An 8,872-nucleotide genomic window follows, 5' to 3' on the forward strand; every position below is an offset into this window, starting at 1 on the left:
ATATTGTTGCTAATTATTTCACTCACCTAATTTAGCCATCTAAAGGTTAAATGTCTAATTTAAGCTAATTGACTTGGCCGCCTCAGTGATTACTGGAGAGAGAGAGTGGTCTCAGAGAGCAAAAGATCTCCAGTGTATTTTTGATACTTACTTTATCCCAAGATGAATCACCCTCCAGGAGTTCTCCCTCTTTCTCCTGAGTACAGAGATATTCAAAATGATAACTTTAAACTGGATGCCCGCCCTTGCTTTTATGCAGTGTATATATGAAGTTCTCTGCAGCTGGGCTGTGAAGAAATGGCGTTACATAGACACAGCTTGAAATCACAGTTAGCTGATACATGTTACTTTAGAGATATGGCAAGCAAGCTTGAAATTTTCTAATCCAAATCAAACAAAACCCCAGGTCTCTGTCTTTTTAATTGTTATGATGAAAGTTGGATGAAGCTTCACTGAATTTGGTGAGCACAATAAGTCTTTTGCACGGCTGTTCTGCTCAAGGTTGTTCAGCTTCTTTTGTGGTTTTTTTTGTGGGTTTTTTTTGGGGAGGGGGGGAGTGTAGAATTTCACTAGGAGCCATCAGCAAAAGCCCAGACCACCAGTCCACAAGTGAGGTCATGAATATGGTTTTGCAGCTGGTCATCATATTTCAAGAAGGATACACAACAAATATAATCAAAGATCTGAAATCACAAAGATATAAGAAAGTGAGGTTGTGGGAACCTGATGATTTTCAAAAAAAACATCACAGAGGAAAAGCAATGATCACAGCAAGGAAAATTTCAGGGTAGACATCAGGAAAAATCTTCTCATAGTAAAGAAATACCTGGGGGGACTTGCCAAGTTTTCATTACTGGGACTTGTTAAAACCAAGCAAGACAAATGTCTATCAGGAATGACTTAGGCAGAGGTGCTCTGCCCTAGGGAAAGGGAAATAGAACAAACATGTTATTCCTCTATAATCTTTCATTGTCTAAAACATTTCCTATTTATAAGAAATTTATTTCTTATTTCTCTGTTTCTTATAAATTTATTGTAAACGAGCTGACAGGAACCTTATAAAGTTCAAAAAAGGGCACTGCAAACTCCTGCACCTGGGGAAAGGCAACCCCAGGCACCAGTACATGCTGGGGCCACCCAGCTGGAAAGCAGCTTTGCAGAAAAGGCCCTGGGTGTGCTGGTGGACACAGAGTTGATCATGAGCCAGCAATGTGCCCATGCCACAAAGGTGGCCAGCGTTATCCTGGGCTGTATTAGGAGGAGTGCTGCCAGTAGGTAGAGGGGGTGATCCTTCCCCTCTACGCAGCACTGGTGAGGTCACACCTGGAGTACTGTGTCTAGGTCTGGTCCCCTCAGTACAAGAAAGAGATGGATGTGCTGGAGAGAGACCAGCATAAGGCTACAAAGATGATTAAGGGCCTGGAGCATCTCGCATGTGAGGAAGGGCTGAGAGAGCTGGGACTGTTCAGCCTGCAGAATCATAGAATCAAAGAATCACAGAACCATAGAATGGTTTGGGTTGGAAGGGACCTGAAAGACCATCTAGTTCCAACTCCTCTGCCATGGGCAGAGACACCTTCCACTAAACCACGTTGCTCAAAGCCCCATCCAACCTCACCTTGAACACTTCCAGGGAGGGGGCAGCCACAACTTCTCTCGGCAACATGTTCCAGTGCCTCACCACCCTCATAGTAAAGAATTTCTTTTTATATCTAATCTAAATCTGCCCTCTTCCTGTTAAAAGCCATTACTCCTTGTCCTATCACAACAGGCACTTGTAAAAAGTCCCTCTCCATCTTTCTTGTAGGCCCCCTTTAAGGACTGAAAGGCTGCAATAAGGTCTTCCCAGAGCCTTCCCTTCTCCAGGCTGTACAGCCCCAACTCTGTCAGCCTTTCCTCATAGGAGAGGTGCTTCAGCCCTCTGATCATTTTTGTGGCCTCCTCTGGACCTGCTCCAACAGGTCCATGTCTCCTGTGCTGACGGCTCCAGAGCTGGACGCAGGACTCCAGGTGAGGTCTCACCAGAGAGGAGCAGAGGGGCAGAATCACCTCCCTTGACCCACTGGCCACGCTGCTTTTGATGCTGCGATGATGATGAGAAGAGATAATGATGACGATGAAGACAACGACGACAACGACGACGACGACGACGACGACTATATTGATGATAGTAAGAGAAGGCACAAGGGGATCTTACCAATAAATATAAATACCTGAAGGGAGGATGCAAAGAGGACAGAGCCAGGCTCTTTTCATGGTGTCCAGTGGCAGGACCAGAGGAAATGTGGGCACAAACTGAAACATAGGAGGTTCTGAACATCACAAAACACTATTTCACTTTAAGAGCAATTGAGCACTGGCGCAGGTTGCACAGGGAGTTTGTGGAGTCTCCATTCTTCAAGATATTCAAAACCCATCTAGACAAGGTACTAGAAACTGGGTCTAGGTGGCCCTACTTGAGCAGAGGGGTTGGAATAGGTGACCTCTGGAGGTCCCTTCCAACCTCAACCATTCTGTGATTCTGATCAATGGGGGGAGTAAGCAGACCCGCAGAACAATTTTGAATGTTACTGGAATTGCTCTTTCCCTATATGTCTGTCTGTTTCTGACACCTGTACAAAGAGTTTCCAGTTTAGGTGTCCACATTTATGGGCCAGAGTCCCTGCTCAGCTTCCACTGACTTCCCTAGGAGTTAATGATGTTTATCAGCCCACTAAATAAATGTTGCTTTTGTTTTTTCTGACAGAATTTAAGATTCTGCATAACGGTGGCTAAAACATAGCCTGTCAGATTGTAAAAATTATGGTATTTATTTCTCTAGAGTATGACAGAGAAGAAAACCCTACAGTAGATGATTGAAGATTTTGTTATAATCCTCATAATGTGTAAGTGAAGCAAAGATTGTCTCACATATGCTTCATTTTTACCAGTCCTAAATTTACTTAAATGTTAGGGAGAATATAACAAAATCTTCATTCACTGACACTACAAAATGTAAGAAAAAGGGGTTTGCCAATGGAATAACTTTATTAGCATGTTCATAATCCCCTTCTGCATTTCTGTAATATTTCTGTATTTTCTTTTTTTTTTTTAATTTGGTCTTTTGCCAACTGATAATTACATTTGACAATCTGAATCTACTTTACCTAAACACATAAATTCTGTTTTAAACCTTTTGTCAGAAGCAAGAGTCAATGTTAAAAAAGATATTTTCAGATTCTGTATTTTCCCGTCTGCCTTGTGATACCGAAAACCAAACTTTCCTAACTGATTTGAACCTTCCCATCCAAGTTGAGCTTACCTACACCACCTACCTAATTCCACGTCCTGCAGAATAATGCCTTCGTTTTAATCTATCCTATAAATGCAATTTATTGATTTCTTTCTTTGCAGGCACGCCACAACTTGCCCTTACTTCCTTAAACTATTTCTAATGTATTTACCAGTCTTTAAAGTGATGTAAATATTTTGTTTCAGTTGCCAAAGATTCTTCTTTACGTATAATCATTGTGAAAAGACAGTCGATACAGTCGCTGAGTATGTTTAGTGGGTGGTGTCTAAGAGACAAGCAAGAATACACACTCGGGAATCACAAGGAGATTACCAAGGAAGACTGATATTTACCTGAAGGTATAAAGTATCAGTAAATGGGCATGAAACTAAGCAGCACAAAAATTATTGTGATTGCGAGATAAAATAGCAAAGTTCTACATATAAAGCAGCCACCAAAAATAATCTTTTCCATTTTCTACACATGAATTTTATGCCACAGGTTCTCCCCACACAACACGTAGATGCAATATTTCCTTTTTTCTCTTTTACTCTCTTTTTAAATACTTACTATTGTCATTGGCTATAAAAGCCAGCCAGATGAAGTGCTTTGTTATATGTCGCAATTAAGCTAGTGAGAACATTTAGTAGACCCATTTTTTAATTTTCTCCTGCCACTGTACAATAAAAGTGCACTCCTCAGTCTCACAGTCACCTTTTAAAAACCTCAAATAATGAGGAAGAGATATATTGAGCTCTTGATCCTTGCCGTTTGGCTAGTACATTTTACTTTTATTCTTCCTTCAGGAGGGTGGAGATATTCAATATAATGTGGTTAGATTTGCCCATTTAAAAGTCTTTTCCTGAGGAACACTTTATTGATTTTTGAGAAGATTTTTATTTATGGAGATTAATATGTCCTTGCTTATATTACTGAAGGCTGTACAGCAGCAAAGCTCGAAAAGACAAACCTGAAAGTAGATTCGTTATCCCAACTGTTCAGACTTTCCAGATCCGCACTGGCACTTACTGAGTTTCATTAGCCTTTCTAGGGGGGGAGGAAAGCTTGAAAAGTAATCCAGTAACAAAACCAAAACCCTCAGTACTCTCTGGGAGCAAGAGTGTATGAAATGGTGAAGGAAAAAAATACAAGGCTTTATTTTATCGCTGGGCCCATATGGGACAGATGCCTCATGTAATGGATGCCATGTCAGAAGGATGAAACGGGTTTAGCATAGTAGTGGGGTCTCAAAATATAAAACAGGTTCTTTCAATTTTATGACAACAGACTTTGCAAAGGTGAATTTGTTAATAGTGGAGATAAGCAATATCATCTGGGTGCTGTGTTCCTGTGGACTACGGAACAGTTAGGAAGCACAGCGTATCCCCAAATGAACAGTACTGCTAAGAGGTGGACTTGGATTTGGATCTGGTGATACCCTCACGTACAAACCCTCACATTTTCAAGATAAAGAAATCTCATCTCTAATCTAGCAAAATGACCATATAGTTATGCTTGGCTAAATACAATTCCTAACCCGACTGGTATCACAGGAGGGATTTTTTTTCAGCCCAAATCATTTTGACATGTCAGTCAGTGGTGGATTTCCACAGATTGGCAACTGACAGGTTCCTCTGAAGCTATGGCCTGCTCGTTTAGCAGAAGTTCAACGACTCACCGTGCCACTAGGAAGTCAAGCGTGAGCTGTATTCATTTCAACAGAGCCGCTGGTGGAGAAAGTCAGTCCCTCTGTTGACAGGAGCTACAGACAACCTGCTCGTGTAAGGCAAGCCGCAGTGCTCTGCCAGGCTACCACGCCTCGCAGCGAAAAGCTAGGCGGCAATTCCCTCCTCTCTTCAGCGACGTTTTAGTCGACACCAATTTTATCAATGTGTATTTTCCATGGAAAGGTTAAGTTACATGGTCGACTTCAACAGCTATTTTGGGAAAATAACTTGTGAGCTTTCCTGAGGTTTGTGCTAAACTGGCAATGCACATGAACGTCTGAAACGAATGCTGAGGGAAGACCTCTAACCCCACCTCAGCTGTAGCCGGCCATACAGTAAAAATAAGCAATGTATGAATGTGAAAGAGAAAAGAGGAAAAGTAAGTCTTCGAGCTGATGTTCAGGAGTGAGTTATGGTATCATGAGTTTTAGGAGGTTTTTTCCCCTCCACTGCTATTTCTGATTTCTTGGACAGGTATTTCCAAAAGCACTAAAAGACCTACTTTACTCATAGGCCACAAATCTTCTATATAATTCTACGTTATGAATTATTTTGATTGTTTTCCTAAAATCAGCTAGATGGTAGATATATTCTCAGTCCTAGACCAATATAAAATCTAGATGCATCAAACCAGTCCAGCAAAAAAACCAACAAATAATACAGGTTAAAAAAGGATAAAATTCTGGGATGAAAAAAAAATATCTTCCGTACATGGTTTGCAAGAAGCAGAGAGCAGGCTGCTCCCCAGGGAAGGCCAGCCAGGAGCCGGGGTGACAGCGAGGTGGCAGGGCAGTGTCCTCACCAGCACAGGGACATCCCACCGTGCCCCAGCAAGGAGAGCAGGGCAGGTCCAGTGATGGTAATCAGGGACAGTCACAGCCCAGGCAAGGTCTGAGGCCAGGTCAGCAGGTCAGGCTGACCAACGTGGCTCCGGCGAGGACCAAGGTCGAGGGCCTGAGCTTCAGTGCAGCTCCCAGGTGAAGAAGAGACCCCCAAAAGAAGTATCTCACAGCTCTCTGTGTACAGCTGCCCTGTACCAGATCTGGCCTCCAGCCCAGGCAGCGAGCCCCTGGGCCAGGGCAGAGCCTGCAGAGCCCGTGGGGGCATGCAGAGCCCTGCTGCAAGATTTCTCTTGGACCTCCAACCTTCATCCTCTTTCTCTGCCCATGACTATGATTGAGGCGACAAAACACACTTTGGTGTTTGCCTGACCTTACCTATGAAACGATGCAGAGTCAGGCAGAGAGTGACGCTCCCCGGTCAGGCTTCGCAGCAGCTAGCACAGCGAGATGACCGAACCAGGCAACGACAAATGGCAGAGAGAGAGATGTACCTAAAACATTTGCTCCTCTGTGGGCCTATTTTAATGGCTTTAGACACCAAAAAATAATTCCCATTTTAAAGTGTCTTCATTTACTCAGGATTCAAAATATCATCTGCCTTTGGAGAAGAAGGTCTTTCACATAAAAGCTCAAATATCTGAGCACTCACCCACGACCTGGGAAATCGGGGGTTCCAGTCATATCGCAGCTGGACGGGGTTTGAACTCACAACACCTAGCTCTGTTAACATGTTTCTGACATTTTTTATGTCCCCTGTTGAATATCCACTACCAAGAAGGGGACAGGAGGGGAGCAGGCAAAAAAAAAAAGATATCTCCACAGTGACACAGGTTGTAGCATAGACCTTGCCTTCTAATTACCTGTCTACCTGTATATTTTCTTTCCTTTCTGAGGTGATGTGTGTCCTTGGAGGGCTGTAAAATGATTGCAAAGTCTATAAAACAGCAATGGATTTGCTGCTGCCAAACTCGCCCCCAGCTAAAACGCAGGCATTTGGACTGGCCAGGCTCCACAGAAAACGATGGCTTCTCTCCTGTTCTCGTGGCAATCTGACAGCAGCTCTGACGGACGCGTGCTCTCGCTGTGGGGCAGTGGGTGCAGCACTCTGGATGTGGCCCCTCTTTTCCAAAGCTCATCACTAGTCATCCCTGAAACGGAAGACAATATGGTCCCATGAAGGTGTTCTGGCTCCTGTGGAGGACAGAAAGGGCACTCTCCCATCTGAAACAGCACCAGCCACGCTCAGTGCTTTGGGTGAAGATGAGGTCTGTGATGCCAATCTCTACCCGTCTGTCCTAGCCCATAGGATGCTGATGGTCCTCAGCAGCCCTGTGAAGCTGAAACTCTTCCAGCGTCGCTGGCAGCAGGCACAGCAAGGGCAAATTAGAAGCCAAGTGGCACTGACAGTCATGGCCCCTGGTATAGAATATGGTGATATGGTCAGAAGGCATATGCCAAAACAGAAAGTGTGCTAAAAACCAATATAATACAAGGGTGAAAAGGGTGAAGAGTTAAGCTCTTGTATCACAGACCACTCTTGCCATTATGTTACGAGCTGCCTGCCCCCAAGGACAGTGGGACAAGAACAGTAGGCACCATTTGCCCTAGGAGTCATGGTCGGGTGAGCATCACACAAAGCAAGAGGCAGCATCCTGGCAGTTCTTTATGCTTGCTGGCCCAGTGCTTAGAGCCGCAATTTGGAAAGCTGAAATCTAGTTCACATTCCTCTTCTGCCTGACAACTCAAATCTCTTATCCCTCCAGTGTGTCCTTCCAGCATATTGGTAAAAACATGATTCAAGTTACTTGGGCAGAGAGAGAAGGTTTGACCAAATGTCATTTTACCTCAATTAATGCATTCCCACAGCAAATTTTTTCCTTATGAAAATTCATTTTTGATGAAACATATACACCAGCTTCAATATGCATAAATTTGCCTCCAAGCTCATCACGTTGTGTAATCATAAACACAAAAAATGCTAAGAAATCTACAGTTACTTGATGGCAAATGTACAAACCCCCAGCATTATGGAGAAGGCACATGACAGGTCAGCTACCAGGACGTAGGAATCAACTTTTTTATCAAGTAACTCATATTTGTAGCTCTTTTCAGTGGTTATTTAAAATAAGCCTATAGAATTTTAAGTTATAATGTACAGTATGTTGAGAACAATAGAAATAACTATGTAGGCATAGAAAGACTCATAACTGCTCTCAGGACTGTATATTTATTAATTTATTGCTTTTCTATTATTATCTCACTCCTTTAGAGGGAATAAGCAAATTTTAGTTGGATAAAATACTAAATAAAATCTTAGAAAATGAGTTGTTATTTTTATAGTACAATTAATGACTTTGCATATTTTTGCATTTCATCAGTTGTTATGATCTGCACTTTTAGTCCCAAATAAGTTAGTCTTAATTGGAGGCTTATTAAATACGTACCCCAACTATCCGGCAAAGCTTTCGCTAAAATTACGTGTGGCCAAGATACGCTTTCCAGCTCTCCTCCCTCTGCTCCCCTCCCCAAACAAATCTGTGCCTCGGTTTTCCAGGCAGAGTGTCACGAACACAAGTTCCCCCTGTGGCTGCCTGTCGGGGCGATCGGCTAAGTCCTGCCCCGAGGGTCGCAAACCTGGAGAAGCGGCGGAAGAATGCAGCCGACTCAATGTGAGTGATAAGCAAGCTTCATTTATTACAGTTTGGTTACACAATTTATAGAGTGATTAATTAGCTACTACATATTGCAAAGTTAGAGCTCATTATTGGCTAGCCAGCTAAATGTCAACTCCGCCCATACTCCCTCATTCTTCTCCAGCTGCAACCTGTTTTTCACATTCTTGCTAACCGCAGAGTTGATTTGTTAAATTCCTTGTTCTGTCAAGGACACCGTGTGCTAAGCTTAAAATGGATTTTCTACAACAAGCAATTCGGTCGAGCCTTGCCATCCCCCCACAGCTGCCGAGTCCCCGCTCCAGCAGCCCCACCGAGGGAGCGGAACCCAGCGAGGCCGCTTCGTCCTCACCCCGCGCT

The sequence above is a fragment of the Opisthocomus hoazin genome, chromosome 2 (assembly GCF_030867145.1).
Source record: "Opisthocomus hoazin isolate bOpiHoa1 chromosome 2, bOpiHoa1.hap1, whole genome shotgun sequence".
In the NCBI taxonomy this organism is placed as follows: Eukaryota; Metazoa; Chordata; class Aves; order Opisthocomiformes; family Opisthocomidae; genus Opisthocomus; species Opisthocomus hoazin.